Genomic DNA, 23400 nt, shown 5'->3' with positions numbered 1-23400 from the left:
AAGCTCTCGACTTTTCAAAAATAACATTGTTTTTCTTTTATTTATTATGTAGTTCGCACCACAGCAGCCTAAACACACATAGTCCCAAATCGTGATGAGTGGTGACAAGCCATGTCATGCCATTTTTCGACGGGAAAAGTTAAAGGATTACTCGCGATCTTATGTGGAGCCGTTAGCGGGGACTTAGCTCTTTTATAAAAGGTAAGAGTCTCCCTCCTACCACTATTTTTGGCTAAGATATACCGTCTAGAAAGTGGAATCATAACTTTCGCGTTTCATGTGGCATTCTGGTGATGTTTTATGATGTTTCTGTGTAAAAAACAACATCACCTATCACAATCACACCTGATTTTAATAAGGTACAATGTTAGAAGCTGGCTGAGTGTTGTTTGATCACTGACAGTACTGTTTTCGAAGCCGGGTGAGCGACTTGTCTTTTGGACTCCGCCTGGATCTTTTCATGGAAAAAACACTGTAGAATGGTCATACTCTGAGCAATCTTCTACCTGCTCAGATGAAGCCATAGACAGCTACTCATCCTGAAAAACTTCAAAATCTTCAATTTATTTACTGACTTCAGAGGTCCATTACTCTGTCTCTGTATCACCTAGAGTGTTTCTGACACTTTCACAAGAAACTTAAGGGAGTTTTCTTTCTGGCAAGACTTCATGCATGCATGTAGTCAGAGCAGTTCAGAAGCTAGAGTCATTTAAATTTGGGTATGTCATTTTAGGCTTTTTTGCTACAAAATGGGGGTGGAGTACAAGATTATAGAGCGTGTAACAAAGTAGGAAGGATGATATGGATAAAATAAATATTTGTGTTTGAATTATCTCAATATCAACTTGATATCGTATTTGCTACAGTCATTATAGTTTCAAAACGAACATTTCTGGGATCGTTTTCTCCATTACAGTGATTTACTAAGTTCCAAAGCCATACAAGGCAAAAGAGAAGGTCACAATATTTACAGTACTCAGGGCAGGCCAGTAATGGTTCACAAATCTAACATCATTCCCATTCAAAACATATTAAAACAAACCTTTGGGAGATTAAATTTAAATCCGTCAAGCTGTGTCACTTTGATTTGTATAGCCCAATATCACAAATCACAAATAAATCATAAATTTGCAGGGTGCATTACAATCTGTACAGTATACAACACCCTCTGTCCTTCCAACCCTCACTTTCAGCAACTTCAGCAGTTTTAAGGCCTGACATTGTGATCAAAAGACTGAAAAATATGAAACAACTATTATCGCAGTAGCAGAAAGGTGAGATCTTTAGAGGTGAACGTCACGGTCATGGAGAGTCACAGCCTTTCTTAGTCTGAATATATGTGGTCAGTGTATCCCAATGCCTAGTTGGAAATTTGTTGCGACGTGTTGAGAGATGTGAGGGTCCTTATGTGTACCATTATCAACATATTTCAATAACAGTATGGCCTATATTCAATTTCTTTTTTTGTTGGGATTATTTTGTCTTAGTACAGGAAGGTAGAGTCGCTGTGTCTAAGTGTAATCCAGAGCCAAGCAGATAGTGGTGTTAATAAGAGCGCTGCTGTCCCAAGTACAAATTGGTCATACTGTGTCCTCCTGTCCTCAGAAGTTTGGACTCCTGTGATAAAGTTGCCAAGTTTTAACTCCCATGTACGCTAGTCCGAACTCAGTGTACTGTGTATTGAGAAAGGCCTTCGGGTTCCTCTGATGGAATGTCACATCTCATGGGAATGACCAACTTACAAGCCAAAGAGTCAATCTTTCTCAGTAATCACACAAGGGTAATCCACCACAACTGGAACTAAGCTTCAGCTGTCTGTCTCATCTGAGACAGGAAGAGCAATACTGTTAGTGACAAGACAGTCCTGGCTGCAGTGTTTGAACTGGGAAAACATCCAGTCAATGTCCGACTGTAAATCTTCCTTGAAATTTAAGATATCCCCAGACTTCTTTCATGACAGTGCCATCTATTTAAAAGGTTATAAAGTCAAAATAGTAAGACCATGATATAAACTTACTTGACAACTATCGGGCTGATTAACTACCTACCTAAAAACACAATGCAACCAGCCATACCATTAATGTAAAAAAGACTTCATCCTCAAAATTTTTAGTTCAAGAAAAAAAACACATACATATATACTTATTATATATATCTAATATTTATTATATACACACCTAACACAGGTTCAACAGCATCAACCTTATGTTTCAATGGAGTACTGGGGAAGATCTAGGCTTGTCCCAAACACATTTTCTGTTGGCCCCGGAAGAACTGGATGCCGACTGTTACATAGCCATCTCGCCATAGTCATCTCCCAAATAGTCACTGTATTCTTCTTGTACCTGCTCAATAATTTAAGTTTGTGGCCGTTAGTCTTGAGCCCTGCTTTATAGCCTGCGCAAAACTGATGTGACACAACAGAAAACATCAGCCACTGCCATCTGTGAATGTCATCTAATTTGCAGAAAGGCCTATGACAGTCAACAAGACAAATATCGGCCAATAACAATGTTAAGCTAATTAATCGGCCCATCTCTGACAGTAATCACATCTTGATTTTAATATTGCTAAATCCTGAATCCCATCCACTTCAAACTATTGAAGAACTCAGACAAGACAGGACAGACACAAATCTGATGTGAAATAACCAAATCTGTAGCAGTTTTCTAACTTTGACAGAAAACTGTTCATGTCAGACACTTTTGAATAAGTGTTATTCTGAGGTCCTTTAATACTGTAAGTAATACTTGAAATGCAGCTCCTACAATTACAATTCTTTTAAATCATGACTTTAATATATAAAGTTTTAGAAGATTAACAGTACCACAATATTTTCTCTTTTCTTAAGCAAAAAAGATTGAAAGACAAAAATGGGAGCTCAGGAGGATAACACACCCACAATACAAGGTGTGATAAATTCACTCAGTTCCTCTGTGTGTGTGTGTGTGTGTGTGTGTGTGTGTGTGTCTGTGTCTGTGTGTGTGTATATAAGTGTGTCTGTGGGTATCTTTTTGTACGAGTGTGATGCCCCTTGGGAGATCCAAAACAGGGCTAATGAAGTTAGGCAGGCCGCTAAATCTCAACTGCAGAAAGATTACTGAGCTCAGTTTAGGAAACACCCCACTGGTGCATCCAGCAGACCGAGCTGTAAAAACTACACAGGGTCAGGTCCTACCTTAGTGATAGGTCTGAGGGAAAAGTCCCATGTAAAACAGATACACGTCGACTTTGGGAGACCTAAAAGAAAGACCTTGCTGTTTAAAGAAGTTTGCTGTGCAGTAGAGCCATTTCCTATCCACTGACAACTGGACCAGAGAAGCACAATATCACAATATGATTATAATCAAAGACAAAATGCAGACACTTCAAGGTTTGCACAGACAGGGGCAGGTCAAATTCAAGTACTTTCAAGTACCTTTTCAAGCACTCATTGTTATTTTCAAGGATGAAATTGCTTTCCCTCCAACCATCAATCTCACTGTAAATAAGCAGAACTATATTTTACCCTGACTTCTTTCTAAATCTGCAATGTGTTAGTCTGGAGGTTTAAGCTCATGTCCTCTCACAGAGTCTGTGGTTAAAACTGGACTTTTGGCTTTGTCAGAGAAAACTCCACTGAGTTCAGACTGTTTACATACAGCTACACTTACAGATAACCGAGCCTCCTACTCGCAAACAAACCATAAACCTTCGACAGATGCGAAGTCCAACAGCTTCCCTCTCTTCAGCGGCTAACAAGCGAAGTTAGCAGCTAACAGCCACCTCTGTAACTAACAATCTCCAAATCCATTCAACAGCTCCACCATCCACCGTCAGACACATGCAGCGACTTACTTGTCACCAAAGTACAGCTCAAAATTTGCGGCTGACACTGCTCAGTTCTGAGTGTTTTGCAGACTAGTGAAACATCCTAGTGCCGACTCCTTAACTGGTGTTTACCAACCCGATGGCACTCAAACCTCATACCTCATACCCCTCATATTGCACTGGAGAATGCAAGCACGAAAGTTTTTTCTCAGGGACCGAGTTATAAAATGTCTAATTTTCAAGGGATTCCAGTAAATTCAAGTACTTAAAGCACCTTGTACAAACCATGTTTGCCCTAATTAGCTGAAATGCTGGACGATATAAGGGATGGGGGGAAAATTGATACAGCATAGTATCAGGATATTTTCTGAGACAACTCTTGGTAGCCTACTAGAATAATAAAATCAATTGCTTTTTCAATCCACTGGACACATTTTGCTGCAACAAAAAGGACTTAAGTGAAATAAACAGACTGAAATCTTTATCTCATTAGTCTAAATTTTTTTTTTTTTTTTTTAAAGATATTTTTTGGGGCATTTTTAACCTTAAATGGATAGGACAGACAAATGTGAAGGGGGGGAGAGAGAGAGAGGGAGTGACATGCAGCAAAGGGCCACAGGCTGGAGTCAAACCCGGGCCGCTGCGGCAACAGCCTTGTTATTTTCCTTTGGGAACAAGAGTTGTAGTTATAAGGAGATAATACATTCACAAAAGCCCCTTTTACACTGCTAGATTTTCGGCAAATGTTGACCCGTTTTGCCGGCAAGCTGCGAGTGTTTAGACACACAGAATTTTCTGCCTCATAGGGTAAACATATTGGCGGAACTTTCATGGTTTAAAAAGAACGAGGCAGCCTTCCACCATGGTAGGGTCTGTTGATGACTTGTGGGAGGAGCTGTTGATGACGCCGCACGTGCGACCAACTGGCGGTGGATAAACAGGAAACAGCTGATAGCAGGAATGAGCAGCTAGTAGCAAGAGGGAAATGCAAACCTGACAGACACTGTAAAGATGAGCAACTGAGGAGACAAGGAATTGCGCGCCGTCCTTGTCCTCGCAAACGAAGAGGCCATTAACCGTCAAATGACGGGGACGGTGAAGGATGGGCCAACTTATGAGAGAATCAAGGAAGGACTGACCAGCCGCGGCTTCCCTCGGAGCATGACACTGTTTACTTCACACGCTGAGCTACACGTTTTGTTACTTGCTCACGCCCCCCATTGCCCCGAAAAAGCACATCCTGTAAAAACAAAAGTAGCTAACAGCTAACGGTTAGCCCAGCTAAACGTGCACACAGAAATAGTAATGTTTGTTCAATCATTGTGTTTATAGACTTTACAAACATCGGATTAGTCCAAACAGTGATACAGTGATGTGAAAAATGTGATATATAGGCTATATATGTAGCTAAAAGCTCTGCTGGTTTTCTACCCGGAAGTATTTGTAAACAACAAGGCGATTCCCTCTAACGTTATAGTCCGGCCGGACGGATGAGTCATGGCCTTGTAAAAGATTATGTTTGTTTCTTTTAGTTGGCAAGAATGTGTCGCCGCAAACGCGGCAAACATCCACTGAACTTTGACGGCGTTTTCTGCGAGCACGGCTGAGCCATTTTGTACCGCTACACGTGTTTCTAGTGGGACTATGTTTACAAGCACAAGAGTTCAGCGAGCCACCAAAGGACCGCCCTGCAGATTTACTATTGGTTCTGCAACGTAGGGAGTTTTTTTAAACTCTGAAATTGTATCCGCCCATCTAAACACAAAATCAGGGGGAAAGTCATCAGTCTTTAGTTAAGCAAAGCGTCTAAAGACTGACTTGTGAGTCTATACTGCCAATGCTGAAAGAAGACTGATTGGGCTTTCCTGCAAATTTGCACAATTCTTATTTAAAAAGGGCTAATATATCACAGTACATATTATCACAATACTCAGCATGCTGCAAAATGTTGAAAATTGCAACAACATTGTATTGTGACTTCAGTATCAAGATATCATCGTATCGTTGGGGCTTCTGGTAATTTCCACCCCTGTATGAATGTGCTGCATTCTTAATTGATGCTATAAAATACAGCAGCAACTAGTTTGTATGCTAAAAATGTCAGTTTCCCAGAAAACATGCAAACCCCACAAGATGTGTCTACAGTTCATTCTAAAAATCAGCAGATCCAGCATAATTACCACATCATCAGAGAAGAAGTGTCTCCATTGTTTCTAGCATAACAAGTATTGGGCATGACACTTAACCAAAGCACTTCTGCAAATCCCTGAGGAATCTGCCTTTCCTGTTGTCACTAGATGTCACATAGCATTTCTTTGAAGACATTTTGTTTGAAGTGGTGTTTGTGGGGCCTCATCAGAGAAAAAGCAACAAATACAGAATAAAAACCCTTATTATTTCTGTTCTAGCACTGTCACATTAACACCTGTATCCTCATAAGCTTAGGCTATTTGCTGGAAATACAAGTTATGAGTTAGAATTAACAATCTAACTTTGCTAAGAGTTTGGCTTTTCAAGGACAAATGAATTGCAGACATTTCAGAAAAACCGTGCTTCCTGCAATATTGACGTACCAGCCCAGTGAAAGAACACACCAGCACATGAATCTGCCTTTTTCTGCTCGTTACAGAGCATTCAACAGCTTACTGCACCAAACTGAACCCCTGCAGCCTGCCTCTCCTGTGCTCTCCTCTTGGACCAGAGCCCATAAACAGGCAGGCAGGCACACACACCGCATACAAGACTGCGTACACACGCGCACAAATATGTACGAGCACACGCAGGCATGCAGAGATACTGACCCACAATAATCAGCCTCAGCATGAACACCCACACACAAACACACATTCAAATGACACGGTAACACGTTCAGTCAGGCACAGATGACTGTCACAACCTCTCAGCAACACACACACACACACACAACAGTTAAAGCCTGGCTTCAGGGTGTCGCTGGCTGTGGAGACTGCAACAGATGGAACTGCAGCAGTGGCGGCAGTGGGGCAGGTAAGGTGAGGGGGAATCAAACCTCCTTGTGTGAATGCGCATGTGTATTTTTGCGCGAGCCTGCACAAGTCTTTCACCCTGGCTATTTTGAGGTGGTTCTTTATAAATCCTATAGCGTGGTAAAGTCTCTGGCAAGCATTCAAAAGGACAAAGCATGCATAAAATATGACAGACATTCAGACAGAAAGGAGTAATGGAGTAGAGGCAGAAAAGAGAGCGAGAGAGCAAAATACATGCCAGTGTAATAAGGTATGCAAAGACTGTTTTCAATGCAGCAGTCACAGCTGCACTATCAACCGTACTGACAGCTCCACAGTCAGATCTGGAGAGGTAGATATGCTACCTCGCTAGCACAGTGTGTGTTAAATTCTGCTGCATAGAGATAGTATGGCATTTGCTCCAGTGTAGGAACAGACAAGCATGATCATTCCGGCTCTCAGTGACAGAGCGAAGTGAGAAGAGGCAGGAAGAGAAAGGGCTGAGAGAGAAAGGGAGAGAGAGAGAGATACCAAAGACATATAGCCTCAGACCTAGCGATGATGCTCTTAAAACACCCACCTCGGTCTGCTGCTGATTCCTGACGCAGTGAGCACAACCGGGGAGTAAATGCAGAAGACAGTAGCTATGATGGAGGACCAGCAGCCAAAATCCAAGAGGGTGAGCAAAGAGGAGAGGGAGGAAGAATGATACGAGACTGGTAAATGTGCGATCCTGTGTGACTGAGATTATGTGTCGGAGTGAGATGAGCATGTATGTCTGACATGAGAGAGACAGAAATACAAGAAAGACAGAAAAAAAGTGACACGAGACAGACAGAACAGGGACGGGGAACAGGGAGAAAGAAAGAAGGAAAGAAAGAGACAGAGAGAAGAGACAGAATAAATGTGTGAGCTTGGAGTCACTGAGCAGAGCAGATGCATTAAAGGAAATGCCCCTCCCTCTTTCCTCTACACACACATACACACACACACACACCTCCCTTTGCACAGTCAGCATTCAAGTAAGCATGCATTCAGTGAATTAGAGTGAGCTGTAAATGGTGAAAGAGAAAAAGGGTGGGCCAGAGAAAAGCAAGAAGGAAGCATGTGGTTATTTTAAATTCAATGACAGGACACTCCTTTGTCGCACTACGGGATGCGTAGTCCATTGAAATTGGCACAAAGTTGAAAGCCTGCATAGTAAGTGAACACGGCTCAGCGAGCTGGCTATAGCTCAGGCATTATGTTGCAAAGCTCAATGCAAACACCTGTAAATCCTATATGTGATGCCAAAAGGTGAAATTAAAAAGCACAGAATGTAATCTACACTGCATCTACAGAAATCTGTAAGGGCATGCCATAAAATCACTATCAGATCCAGGTCTGTGCAGTGCACCCTCACCTTGATGCAAAGGGGGTCAAGTGAGAGGATTACTTTCCTACAACAATCAATAACTTGTTAAATAATATGTACTCCTTTCCGTCATATCCTTGAATAAGATGTATAAGATGCATCACTCTAAGATGCATAAGATGTCTGTTATACTTTTCTCTATATATTTTTTAAAGAGACTGTTCATGGTTTTAGATGCCAATTATACTGCCTGCTCACCAATTCCTATCCCCAGCTTGTCTGTCTGTGAAACTGACCCCACCTTGCTTATAGTAGATGCAATTGATGCAAGCACAAATCAATGGGCTATAAAACCACTGTTCTCAAAAGCAGGGATGGAAAATTCACTTAACGTTATTGATGTTTAAACAACATTTATGAAAGCGATCACCTCACTACTCTTAAAAAGATAGACTGAAAAATGAGTGCAGGATAAGAAAGTGCATGGGGTAGGAAGAGAAATGAAGATTAATTTTTTTGTACATATACAGTCGTTATTTATGGGAACACCCATAAAACGTCACATCCTTTTACACAAGGGAGAAAACAAAGCCTTCTACACATCAAATAAACATAGAAATCCAGAGTTCAGGGGTATTTTTCAACGTAGACCCTATTTTCCCATGTTTTTGTGTCTACGTAACTATGGGAACGACATTATTGAAACTGGTCCAGCATTGAGGGAGAGCGCTGCAGCCAGCAGTGCCAGCCTGCAAAGTTAACACTTGAGGCATATTCCCACTGTCAATTTACGTCCACTAAGGGGCCATACACGCACACCGCATTTTTTTGATTAAAAAAAAAATAAAAAATTGTGAGCCTCCCAGGAACCATAGCTTTTAAGGTTGCAAATCCCTGCATGCTAACATCATAGCACATCATCAAAACCCAGGGCTAATGGCACTTAGTAATGTTAGCACTGCTTTACTGCCTCAAAACACGCATGGAATTCACTAAACCATGCTAATCAATTACATCACAGCGTTTATGGCTATAGGGAAGTGATATTCTGGTAATTCTAATACATCACATATAAAGTAAATCTAATAGTGTGAGTCTGAACAAATGGGTTCTCCCAGCCTTTATAGCCAACTATGCCCTCACCACGCTCTCACACTATGAGTAGACACTGCCTGTATCTATCTGTGTCATTGTTGTTACTAGTAACCCTAGTTCTCGTAGGCTGGTGATGGTGAGTGCAGGGAATTCCAGATTTGGTCAAACTGGGTTTTTTAGCCAAGACTGCTTTGAGCACCAGGTAACTGAACAGGTGGCTGAGCAGGAAGTGCAGGGTCAGAGATGACGCCTTCAAGTGGAACACAGTCCAAATCGCATCATGTGTCTCTGACTAATATTAAGCAATATGGTATCAGTGTATATATGAGTTGGTGCTTAGGAAACACTATTGAAAAATGCAGCACAGTTTTTATTTTTTTGAAGACATCAGGAGCACAGCCAGTCTGAACTTACATAAGCAGCCACAGCCAGAAGAAACCAGTAATTTATCACAGATCATTTATGGCGTAGCATGCAGTACTGAAAATGAGATGGGCCTGGCTGTTTGCAAACACTTCAGCAAAATTTAAATATCTATACGAATGATGGTAATGAAAAATTACACACTTTGCATTCTCTGCCTAGTTTGTGTAAAGTGATTTCAATGTGCTTCTACTTCCAAGAAATGTAATTCTTAGATGTGATCTACGTCTCTAGTTTGCTGTCAGTGTGGTGTTCAGATCAGTTTCCTTTAGATCTGTATTAATGGATTTGCTTCACCCTGTGTGTGTATGTGTTTCTGTGTTTTGCCCATGAGCCTGCGGGGACAGCTACAGCTTCACTGTTGCGCACCACTGTTCCTGGCCTTTTTCTGTGAGCTCTAGCTCAGTCACGGCATCTCCAACCTCTGCTTCCAGCCAGACCATGGCTCCACGGCTCGCTCCTCTCCAATCATGACACAAAGCATGGTGGGGCGTCTACCAGACAGTCTGATGGGGCCACAGCAAGAGATCTTCACCCACAGCCACAACAATAACTACACTTAACAAAGAGTTTCTGAGAGTTGAAGGCAAACCACATAATAATCAATTAAGTCCTGCCAAACAAGAGTACATCTGGGTGACTGTCTGATCTGCAACTTGGGGCCAACATAAATAAAAAAAATTCACAAAACCATGAACACTGCTACAATATTCACTGTGTCCACAGTTCCACAGACAACCGTAAACACACTCCCAACTGATGCTTTCAAAAACGTCCTACCTGTGACTCCATGTTCACACTAAATGATGTGAAGGTTGGCTCTGTGGTGCACATAAATGCAGTACGCCTGTAGACTGTGTGACACTCTGGAGCTTTGCCAGACAGCTGCACAGGGAAGGGTGATGTTCCTGTGATCATGCCAGGTGCTTGAGTGTTTGCCCTCTGCGATACCAACTGGGAAGTTTAAGAAACAACTTGGCCATTAATTCTATCCAGTCCTATCCTATCTAAAAACATATCAAGATGTAGTTTCACAACAATGTACATCAACCTCCATCCTTCCTTTCTCTGCGCTCAACTATGCCAACCAAGGTCATGGTGTGTACAGAAAGATAATGAACCCCAATTGAAATGGTCCAAGCCAACCTGAAGGATCTTTATGGAGAACAGAGTAAAGCATCAGCTATATAAAGCCCAGTCCATTGCAGACACTTTGCAGTAGGGGTGGGAATCTTTGGGCACCTCACGATTCGATTACGATTACGATTCAGGGGCTACGATTCGATTATAAAACGGTTATTGATGCATCTTTAATTTATGTATATTGATGCACTTTTTCACAACACACATTTCTTTTTGTCTCACTGAATAAGCATTCAACACTTGCAATTTTTAAAAACAGTGCATTTGTAATAAGAAAGAGTTGAATTCATTTCCATTATATTTTATTAAACATATAAATGGAAATGCTTGCAAACTGGAAAGTTACAACTTCGTTGTACGGAACCAAAGGTAACAACAGGTATCTGAAATCACAAGATAAAATGCGCAGTTAGAGTAACAAATGATTCTGTGGCGACAGACGTCCACGCATCACATGTAACTGCGTTCCTCCCTGCCTTCAACAGTGAGGCCATGACTTCTGTTTTGGTTTGATGGTAGAGTGTCGGTGAAATAGCGTCGGGATGGGATGGTGTATCTGGGCTCCAGTGTATGCAGCAGTGCTCGAAATCCCTGATTTTCCACGACAGAATAAGGACGCAAATCCTTGGCAATAAAGGCCACGATGGCCTTCGTAATTCGCTTCGCCTTTTCCGATGAGGGTGGCAGCTTTCTAATTGCTTCCTCGATTGTTCTCTGGTCGGTAGCGCCACTAGTTGCTGCAGCAACAACGGCCTGCCGTCTCCCTGACTCCTCCGTCAGGTGGAATCGAGTTACATGGCTTCTCATGTTTGTTGTGTTGCCAAAGTATTTTATTTTAGCACGACACAGCTTACATATAACGTGGCTCTTGTCCAGTTCGCTTCTGCCGTCAACGTTGTAGAAGCCAAAGTATTTCCACACATCTGCTTTTAAATTAGAAGAAGCTGTTCAGCTCTCACGGCAAGGTGGGTAGCGGTCAGCCATGTTTGTTTTCCTCTGTGCGCGTCGGCGTGTCTGCTCCAGGTGCGCATCCCAAAGTGTCCCGGAGATGACACGTACCACACTTCTTAGTTCCGCATTATTTAGAACCTTCTGTATTACTCTAATTAACAGACTTAAATAATCGAAATTTGGACGTTTGTGAATCGATTCAGATTCGTCCACGTCCGAATCGCGATGCATCTAAGAATAAGAAATTTTCCCCACCCCTACTTTGCAGCATTTCAGTGAATGATATCCACACTGACAGCAAGCATCAGAGAGCCACAGCAAGTGATGCGAACCAAGTCTTTGCATCTACTCTATTTTGTTGACATCCGTCAGGTGTACCATTCCTCTTAAACTGTGTAGTGTGGGTTGCCAAACTACACTTAAACTCCATTATTTTGTTCATGCAAGGGATTAAAAGAAGCTATTCCAATCCTGTCGAAATCTTTCCACCAAAACAGATCAACAGTGACACTAAACACTATGGGCACTGCAAGCCATTTAACACCCTACCAAACTGTACAGTTGTACTGTGTAGTCCAAATCTAAATGAACAGGTAAACCAAGGCAGCTGCAGACCAGTTCTGTCTTGCAAGATCTTACAGGTGCATCTAAATTCTATCAAGTTTAAAAGGGCTGTCCACACCAAGAACGATAACAATAACAGTTGCAAACGATATCCTCAGGATTACTTTCAGAGTGATTTGATGAACGACAGAAACACCTCCTTAGCTGCCTACACAGCTGAAGCGTGCAGTGCGTTCATGGTGCAACTGTTGACAGAACTTTATCGTACATCATTGTGGATGCTCATATTGTTATCATGATAGATACTGTGTGTATTCTGTGTGGATGGCCTTTACCAAGCACTGTCTCGACAAACACAAATACAGATTACTGTCACTTCGCTGGAACTGCATTATGTGTTTAAATTAGTGAAGCTTGTGTGCTGTAATGGTTGGTGCAGAATGATGCAGGCATCTGAAGACACTGCTGTATCACTGCCTTTCCTGATTTACTGCTTTTCACTACTTTTTCAAGAGTCTACAATCACTCAAGGAGATGATGAGAATTTACTTCAACTTTAAGGGATAGTTCAGGTTCTTTTTTAGTGGGACTATTTGAGGTCCCAAAATAACATTTCTATTTACAATTAACACTTGAAATGATGAAGGCACTTGAAAATGACAAGGTAGTACAAAATGTAAACCATAGTTTGGTGTCATTTTACCTCTTTACTTGAGAATTCATTAAACTTATTTTTTTCTTTCTACAAAATGAACGAAAACACTGATAACGAGGAAGATCTCAGGTGTAATATTGTGGTTAGTGTATTACAGAGAGTAGATGGCAGCCTGCATGCTCCCAGTTTGGGGAAACAGGCGGGACTAGCACCCCAGAGGCTCAGTAATCCATTGCTGTGGATTAGGATCAGCAGCAAAACACATTTTGGACACTTAAAAAACAAGTCCTACCTAAAGAGATCAATATCACTGTAAGTGGATGCTATATTTAGCTGACCTACAGCATAATACATTGAGCAGCACCATTTAGTGTATTTGGGTAGGGATATGGAAGTTACACGGTTGACAAAATGTAGCACCAGGGATGCAGCGATATACCTGTTTCAAGGTATACTGTGTTAAATAAATTGACGGTTATCATATCGTGATCATTTGCTTATCTACAATATTGGGGAAAAAAAGCAACTGGATGTTAAATCTTTTTTTTTTTTTTTAGGGGAGACTTTTTACACATACAGTACAGGCCAAAAGTTTGGACACACCTTCTCATTCAATGCATTTTCTTTATTTTCATGACTATTTACATTGTAGATTCTCACTGAAGGCATCAAAACTATGAATGAACATATGTGGAGTTATGTACTTAACAAAAAAAGGTGAAATAACTGAAAACATGTTTTATATTCTAGTTTCTTCAAAATAGCCACCCTTTGCTCTGATTACTGCTTTGCACACTCTTGGCATTCTCTCCATGAGCTTCAAGAGGTAGTCACCTGAAATGGTTTTCCAACAGTCTTGAAGGAGTTCCCAGAGGTGTTTAGCACTTGTTGGCCCCTTTGCCTTCACTCTGCGGTCCAGCTCACCCCAAACCATCTCGATTGGGTTCAGGTCCGGTGACTGTGGAGGCAAGGTCATCTGCCGCAGCACTCCATCACTCTCCTTCTTGGTCAAATAGCCCTTACACAGCCTGGAGGTGTGTTTGGGGTCATTGTCCTGTTGAAAAATAAATGATCGTCCAACTAAACGCAAACCGGATGGGATGGCATTTCACTGCAGGATGCTGTGGTAGCCATGCTGGTTCAGTGTGCCTTCAATTTTGAATAAATCCCCAACAGTGTCACCAGCAAAACACCCCCACACCATCACACCTCCTCCTCCATGCTTCACAGTGGGAACCAGGCATGTGGAATCCATCCGTTCACCTTTTCTGCGTCTCACAAAGACACGGCGGTTGGAACCGAAGATCTCAAATTTGGACTCATCAGACCAAAGCACAGATTTCCACTGGTCTAATGTCCATTCCTTGTGTTTCTTGGCCCAAACAAATCTCTTCTGCTTGTTGCCTCTCCTTAGCAGTGGTTTCCTAGCAGCTATTTGACCATGAAGGCCTGATTGGCGCAGTCTCCTCTTAACAGTTGTTCTAGAGATGGGTCTGCTGCTAGAACTCTGTGTGGCATTCATCTGGTCTCTGATCTGAGCTGCTGTTAACTTGCGATTTCTGAGGCTGGTGACTCGGATGAACTTATCCTCAGAAGCAGAGGTGACTCTTGGTCTTCCTTTCCTGGGTCGGTCCTCATGTGTGCCAGTTTGGTTGTAGCGCTTGATGGTTTTTGCGACTCCACTTGGGGACACATTTAAAGTTTTTGCAATTTTCCGGACTGACTGACCTTCATTTCTTAAAGTAATGATGGCCACTCGTTTTTCTTTAGTTAGCTGATTGGTTCTTGCCATAATATGAATTTTAACAGTTGTCCAATAGGGCTGTCGGCTGTGTATTAACCTGACTTCTGCACAACACAACTGATGGTCCCAACCCCATTGATAAAGCAAGAAATTCCACTAATTAACCCTGATAAGGCACACCTGTGAAGTGGAAACCATTTCAGGTGACTACCTCTTGAAGCTCATGGAGAGAATGTCAAGAGTGTGCAAAGCAGTAATCAGAGCAAAGGGTGGCTATTTTGAAGAAACTAGAATATAAAACATGTTTTCAGTTATTTCACCTTTTTTTGTTAAGTACATAACTCCACGTGTTCATTCATAGTTTTGATGCCTTCAGTGAGAATCTACAATGTAAATAGTCATGAAAATAAAGAAAACACATTGAATGAGAAGGTGTGTCCAAACTTTTGGCCTGTACTACGTCCATTAACAAAATAGTTCAGTTTCATTATAAAACGTTTGTTCAACCAACAATAACCCTCCCATTTTCATTCCTTCAAGGGTCATTCTGACTGATAACATAAAGTCTTTAATACCATGAACCACAATATTTTCTGTGAAAGTTATCACATTAGGAAAATCTCATACTGTTGCAACCCTATATAGCACTAAAAGGAAGGGCTGTCTGACAGCAAGGTAAAGCCGTAAAAATATTCTAAATACAGTGTCCACTTAGACTGACAGATTTTGTTTTATTTAGGTGGGCAAATTTTGACGTGACTAAAATACATTTTGCTGCTCACCCTAATCCACAGCAATTCATTGCTGAGCTTCTGAGGTGCCAGTCCCATCTGTTCCTCCACACAGGAAGTAGGGGTGTAAATCACCAGCTTCGTCACGATACGATACTATATCGATTTCTTTGGATGACGATACGATGTTTGCCGATATCACAAAGTCTGTCACTATACAATTTTGATTCGATTCGATTCAGGAGCCTGCGATCGATATGACGCGATATCATATGCCCATCTAACACAATCATTTACATCAACTCACTAAAATAACTAGAATATGATTTGACCATTTTATTTCTGAGCTCTGTTTGTTGTTTGAGCGGAGGCGCGCTTGCCCAGAAATGGTGACACAGACGTGCTATGTGAATTTCAAAATAAATGTGTATCTTTAAGATGACAATATGGATCGATGTTTTCATTTTGCATCGATATAATCGGATCGTTAATCAATGAATCGATGTATCGATGTGGATCGACGTATCGTTACACCCCTAACAGGAAGCATGCCCACCCCATCTACTGCATGTAGCCTAATACACTAACTATACATAAGTATCTCATACAGCCCCACTTCCATAAAAACCCAAACTATCTCTTTAAATATTTATTTGACAACACTTGCAACATTTCTACAGCGGTTGGTTCCTTGAAAGCTTCCATGGAAGATGCTGACACTCACACTGCTCCAGGGAAAACTATTTTTTTTTCAAATGGGGAATCTGTTTTTAGGGGGGAGTTTTCCCTTATCCACGTTGAGGGTCCAAAGACAGAGGGATGTTGTAAAGCAAACTGTGAATTGTGATATTGGGCTTTTTAATAAAATTGAACTGAACTGAATTATATGATCACATTGTTTTACCTCTACATATATAAAAAGGACTGCTAATAGTCAAAACAGAACTACCTGGCAAATTATCGTTCTACATACCACAGTTTACACAGCAGTTACACGCAATAAGCCACACTTTCAGCCCCATACTGGGTTGACTCGGAGGTCCTCTGGGTATTGCCGAGGAGAAGGCCATTAGGCCTTTTAGTACTGCAGTCTGCACGGTCTCACGGGATTACCAGAGAGAACGCAGCAAGTGACATGCATTAAGTAAACAAAATTACAGGCTCCGAGGAATTAGTCTGTAACTTCTTGTAAAACACAAAAAGCCACACAATCCTGGATGAGCTCCTGACCTGCTACATGAGGGTGTAAAGATACAGTATTGACTGATGTGTCAGACTGAGGAGGGTGACGATGTCATGCTACTGCTACAGTTTTAGACTTGATACACAGTCAGATAATCTACAGACATGGCAGGGAAAAGCTTTGAGCTAGTCTCACATCTTAAATCTCGAGTTCATAGAGGACAGTGGTTATGCCATTGAAATATAACTGCAGTGTACACTGCAAAAATCATCACAATAACGTAATTTTAAGCAGTGCGCTATGCAAAAGTCCCACCAGACTGCAGAAATAACACACGTCTGCAGAATAGGAAAGCAGCAAACATTAACTTGAGCTTAAAAAACACATATGAGTGGATCCCAAGTGGATCTGGTTTTCTTGACAGCATAATATATGAATGATTACCAGTTATCTCAGTACTGGAGGAACTTCAGCAAACAGTTGGTGCTGCACAACCAGCAGGTCATCATGGGACTGCAACTGCACTTGTTTGTATATTTGCTTCCCTTTAATAACATACAGCTGACAAGTAAATGCAGTTGTTCCATTCCACAAACAAGATGAGTAAGGTAACACTCTTCCTGTTTTGGTTAAGGGTCCTCTTTTGTACCTGAGAACTAAGGATAGACCGATACATCGGCCGGCCGATATATCGGGCCGATATTTGAGTTTTTTACTTGTATCGGCATCGGCCGATATGCGCATGGGTTCACGGATTTATTTTTCCCTGGCATGATTTACAGACAGGCATCCACGGGCAGCTCTGTGTTGCCGGAAGACCCTGCAGCACACATGCAGCGAATCCTACTGTGTAACGTAGTTGTTGTTTTATTTATGCTTCAGCTTAAATATTTGTTTATTTTATAAAGACATTACTGGAAGATTTAAGAGCACTGAACTCTTTTTTTTATTTGAATGTATAATAATAATAATAATATTCTACCTGTTCTACCTCAACTTTCCATCTTGTTTTAGTATTTTTTACTGTTCAATAAATGTTTCTTATTTTAAATTGAGGGAGCAAAAGCAGTATCGGCCCCAAATATCGGCTCAAGAAAATCGGCAGTCCATAATCGGTCATCGGCTAAGGGTGATGGAAAAAAATCGGTATTGGCATCCGCCCTAAAAAATCCATATCGGTCTATCCCTACTGAGAACTAGAGCTGCAACAAATAGTCAATTCAGTCAACTATTACATTAATTACCAACTAATTAGATAACCAATTAATCGGTTTGAGTAATTTTTTTAAAAGAAAAAAGTAAAAATTCTCTAGTTCCAGCTTCTAAGGTGCAAATATTTTCTGGTTTCTTTAATCCTCTCTCTTTGTTGTCCACAATCCTTGGGGTGTGGACAAAGCGAGACATTTGAAGACGTCATCTTGGGCTTTGAGAAACACTGATCAACAGTTTTCACCCTTTTCTGCCATTTTGTAGACCAAACAACTTAACTAAAATCGACAGATTAATCTACAATGAAAATAATTGTCTGTTGCAGCCCTACTCAGATCATACCTGCTTTTTTCTGCCAATTGTATCTGACCTAAGAACAAACAGAATAAAATAGACTTCATGTGTAATCGGCACATCTGGATGATAACTTTAATGAAATTAGAAGTCTAATCCATTAACAGCCATCACAAATACCTAAAAATATTTTTGTAGATTTATTAAAATTTAGAGCTTCAAAGCAATTGTCTTCACATAGCCCTGGAACTCTATTTTGTTTATGGAAACATTAATTATAAGAGCAGTGCCGACAACCTAATAACAGAATGATAAGTGTGACGTTGGACAGCCAAGTTCAGCATTTCTCATTAACCTTTGCGTTTCGAAATGTTCTAGATAAAAGTCTAAAGTATCTATGTAATTACCTTGTCATGTCCTCTTCTAAAAATAAACGAACGCAAATTAAGGCTGTACTTTCCATTTGTAGATGCCATCAGAGCAATTTCTCCAAACCATGTCTCTGGCAAACAAAGTCCCCAGGAGTAATTGATTGGGATAAAATGGTTGCTAAAAACAAACTCATATCAGTTAAAAGTGTATAATCTAACAGTGAGTATGTTTACATGCACAAAATATTCCAACATTTTGCCCTTATTGCGAGAAAGGCCACATTCCTACAAAGATATTTACATGGCTAATGAAAATAAGTATTCCAATAATATTCCTGTTCACATGCAGCTGTGAATACTTAGATTTACGTGACCTAACATGTCTTTATCACGTCAAAATATGGAAAAAAAGGTAACGACTGGAGCCTTTTTTGCATCAAAATAGGATTTTTTTCAAAGTTTCCTACCGGAGGTGGACTTGTTGGACGGTGTGAACTCAGCCTCCCTCTTTCATTCCTTTACTACTTTCTTGAGAAGGCTGGCGTTGTGACATTTGCACAGGTCCAAATCTTTCATAATGTTTAAAAGTAGGCATGTTTCTCCTTCGGACAAGAAATGTAGACTTTTCTTTTGGACATACAGTACAGGCCAAAAGTTTGGACACACCTTCTCATTCAATGCATTTTCTTTATTTTCATGACTATTTACATTGTAGATTCTCACTGAAGGCATCAAAACTATGAATGAACACATGTGGAGTTATGTACTTAACAAAAAAAGGTGAAATAACTGAAAACATGTTTTATATTCTAGTTTCTTCAAAATAGCCACCCTTTGCTCTGATTACTGCTTTGCACACTCTTGGCATTCTCTCCATGAGCTTCAAGAGGTAGTCACCTGAAATGGTTTCCACTTCACAGGTGTGCCTTATCAGGGTTAATTAGTGGAATTTCTTGCTTTATCAATGGGGTTGGGACCATCAGTTGTGTTGTGCAGAAGTCAGGTTAATACACAGCCGACAGCCCTATTGGACAACTGTTAAAATTCATATTATGGCAAGAACCAATCAGCTAACTAAAGAAAAACGAGTGGCCATCATTACTTTAAGAAATGAAGGTCAGTCAGTCCGGAAAATTGCAAAAACTTTAAATGTGTCCCCAAGTGGAGTCGCAAAAACCATCAAGCGCTACAACGAAACTGGCACACATGAGGACCGACCCAGGAAAGGAAGACCAAGAGTCACCTCTGCTTCTGAGGATAAGTTCATCCGAGTCACCAGCCTCAGAAATCGCAAGTTAACAGCAGCTCAGATCAGAGACCAGATGAATGCCACACAGAGTTCTAGCAGCAGACCCATCTCTAGAACAACTGTTAAGAGGAGACTGCGCAAATCAGGCCTTCATGGTCAAATAGCTGCTAGGAAACCACTGCTAAGGAGAGGCAACAAGCAGAAGAGATTTGTTTGGGCCAAGAAACACAAGGAATGGACATTAGACCAGTGGAAATCTGTGCTTTGGTCTGATGAGTCCAAATTTGAGATCTTTGGTTCCAACCGCCGTGTCTTTGTGAGACGCAGAAAAGGTGAACGGATGGATTCCACATGCCTGGTTCCCACTGTGAAGCATGGAGGAGGAGGTGTGATGGTGTGGGGGTGTTTTGCTGGTGACACTGTTGGGGATTTATTCAAAATTGAAGGCACACTGAACTAGCATGGCTACCACAGCATCCTGCAGCGACATGCCATCCCATCCGGTTTGCGTTTAGTTGGACGATCATTTATTTTTCAACAGGACAATGACCCCAAACACACCTCCAGGCTGTGTAAGGGCTATTTGACCAAGAAGGAGAGTGATGGAGTGCTGCGGCAGATGACCTGGCCTCCACAGTCACCGGACCTGAACCCAATCCAGATGGTTTGGGGTGAGCTGGACCACAGAGTGAAGGCAAAGGGGCCAACAAGTGCTAAACACCTCTGGGAACTCCTTCAAGACTGTTGGAAAACCATTTCAGGTGACTACCTCTTGAAGCTCATGGAGAGAATGCCAAGAGTGTGCAAAGCAGTAATCAGAGCAAAGGGTGGCTATTTTGAAGAAACTAGAATATAAAACATGATTTCAGTTATTTCACCTTTTTTTGTTAAGTACATAACTCCACATGTGTTCATTCATAGTTTTGATGCCTTCAGTGAGAATCTACAATGTAAATAGTCATGAAAATAAAGAAAACGCATTGAATGAGAAGGTGTGTCCAAACTTTTGGCCTGTACTGTACATCTCTACACAAGCCTTACAAACTGCTGATGAATTGAAACATCTCCATAACTGACAGTAAACTCCAGTAAAAACCCCAATTAGGACGTAGCCTATATTCCAAATACGCTATATACATGCCCTAATAATGCTATTAAAACTCAAATAAAACTGGCATACCCCACGTCTTATTCTGAAAATGCTAAATTAAGAAAAAGGCCTAATTCGGAATATGCTGCGTACATGACCCCCATCAAATTCAGTGTATTGCCATATATAGAATAATAGTGGAATATTGGTGTGCATGTAAACGCAGCAATACCAAAACAGTACACCATCACTCACAATGTCACTCTGTTTTGCATCAGTTTCATGATGACTTGATGGTGTGATTCAGTTCCATTATGCTGACTTGCACATTGACAAGACTGAACATGGTGAAACTAAGAGTTAATCATGCAAACTTTACAGGCCATCACTCCAAAAATAAGTATAGGAAACACTGACAAAATGTACAGTCACCCAAAGCTATAATTCAGATTACGCACGCAGGTGAAAGTGCCAGAGATCGACACATCCATCTGTTCGTTGCTGACGACACAAAAAATGTTGATGTTTGATGAAATACCCATTGCTCGCAAACTGTCTGTTACCTTTTGAGATTTATCTGCCAAAGCAACTCAGGCAAGCAAATCCAGCCTTCATTGTCTGCAGGCCAATGCAAGTGGGGGATCTGATCAGGAGATGCAAAGTGCAGCTCTCTAATTGCATCATTAGCTAAACCAATGACTCAGTCACAGTGACTTCAGCCTCCCCCCCCTCCCCCACCACTCCTTCCTCTGCCCCATCCAGAAATAGGGAGTCAAGCCTCGAGCTCTTTACTGTACAGCTGCTCAAGCAGAATAATTCTAACATGTTATGTGCAACAGCGCAAAATGTTAGCGTTCCAGAAATATCCAAATGAAAAACATAGCATTAATGAGACTGGGCTATAAAAACATGTCATCGAGACACTATTCAAGAATTGATGTTTGTCTTCCAGGGAGTGGCAACGATTAGCTCTTAATTTTAAAACACAAAATAAAACACATTGGGCCCAGGCACACAATGTAGTGATGCTGCCTCAACATGACAGGCATAGCCCCATCTAAAATGTTGAAGACTGTCATAGGGCAAACAACTCGCCTAAACCTTTTGGCAGAGTACCCAGAGGTAACAGTCATACACAGGCGTGCACACTCATGATTTTGAAGATTTGGATTTTGATGTGATGCGATTTTAACAGTAAACAATGTTCTCTTGATACACTGTAATGGGAACAGAGCCTCGCAGTCTTTTTTTGGCTCACTTGGTTGTACAATGGTGGATGAAAAAGCCACTTGAGTTGGCCTCTTATTTGGATGACCCCTGACTTGCTGTGGTTCTGCATGCTTTGCTAAGAATGACTAAGAGGCGGTTTCCCAGCAATTGAAAATGCAGTCTACCAGAAAAAGAACCTCACTTTGTATTTCCTGTAGCTGTAAAGTGAGAGAGGAGACGGTAACACCTCTGGTGTTTCCTGTTATAAGCGCTAAGAGGCAAATGAGAGCATAATCTTGAGGGGGCCTCGTGTCAATGAAGATCTCTCTGGTGAAGCCAATTGCTCTGCTTTGCTTCTATTAATGAGACATGTCATATGAGGAGAAATCATTCAAGCTACACCAACCTGACCTTAACTTCAACACTATGATAATTCAAGTGGTGTTTTATTATTACTGTGTGATTATTTAATTACTTGCAAGTGTTTGACAGCGCTTTTTCTCGTTGTCACGGTGATGTCTCAGACTGATGGAGGATCCAACCTGGCCTCTGCCGCACTGTGTTAGCTACAGTCAGTGAATGCAGCACAGTCTGACTGCGGCTGCTGCTGCTGCTGCTGAGGATGGAGAGCTTCTGAATCTGACGTCTCCATGTCGGGTCACATCTGCACAACCCTCTCTCATTGTTAAGATGTGGTGCTCCTCTGATTTCACTCGCACTCACGTCCTGAACGCACCTTTACATTGTGAGCATGTAGTGGACGTTACCTCGAGCTAACGTTACTCTGCCCGGCCAATTTGAGTCGCTGATGTCAATCCATTATGCCATGGATTGCAGCGAACTTGGGGCTTCACCACTCAGCTCACCCAGCCAGCTAATCACGGATAACAAAAATTAAGTCCTAATTACAACCACCCACCGTTTTAGTGACGTGGTTTGTGTCTGTGTCGCTGTCGTGTTGTTAACTAACGGTTACGTTACGATGTCATGTTCAACCGTTAGTAACCTAGCTAGTTAACGTTACCGTGATTAACGTTGCGTTAACTGCTTTGCCAACATGAATTAGCTGACATGAAAGATATTAAACACATTTCAGAGGACCGTCATCGTCTATAAAAGCCCACACAACACTTAGAGTCAGCGGAGGAAGCACAAAAGCTCTTACCTTTGCCGCTATCTTTCTCTTCCTTTTGCACTGTGTGAAGACCCTCTGGATTTTTGTTGCTCTGACACAACTACCACGCGCTGCACCAGAGCCCCGCCCCGCTGGCTGCAGACGCGCCGCCATTGGTCAGTTGGAATACAACCGCAGCCGAGCCGAGGCTTCTCATTGGCCGGAGC

General features: G+C 41.5%; 1 protein-coding gene across 3 annotated transcripts in view; it reads right to left on the bottom strand.

The window, feature by feature from the left end:
- kcnab2a (potassium voltage-gated channel subfamily A regulatory beta subunit 2a) overlaps positions 1-23324 on the bottom strand; it is a 123192-nt gene extending 99868 nt beyond the window's left edge. The window contains exon 1 of one of the 3 annotated variants that reach the window (XM_033626765.2): positions 23225-23324. The gene's annotated coding sequence lies outside the window, so the exon portion shown is untranslated. Of the gene's footprint in view, positions 1-7374; positions 7719-23224 lie in introns of those variants that run through there. The other 2 variants (XM_033626764.2, XM_033626766.2) reach the window with 2 other exon arrangements.
- Between the last annotated feature and the right edge of the window lie 76 nt (positions 23325-23400).

The sequence above is a fragment of the Epinephelus lanceolatus genome, chromosome 1, assembly GCF_041903045.1.
Source record: "Epinephelus lanceolatus isolate andai-2023 chromosome 1, ASM4190304v1, whole genome shotgun sequence".
Taxonomy (NCBI): Eukaryota; Metazoa; Chordata; class Actinopteri; order Perciformes; family Serranidae; genus Epinephelus; species Epinephelus lanceolatus.
This window is presented reverse-complemented; position numbering and strand designations above follow the sequence as displayed.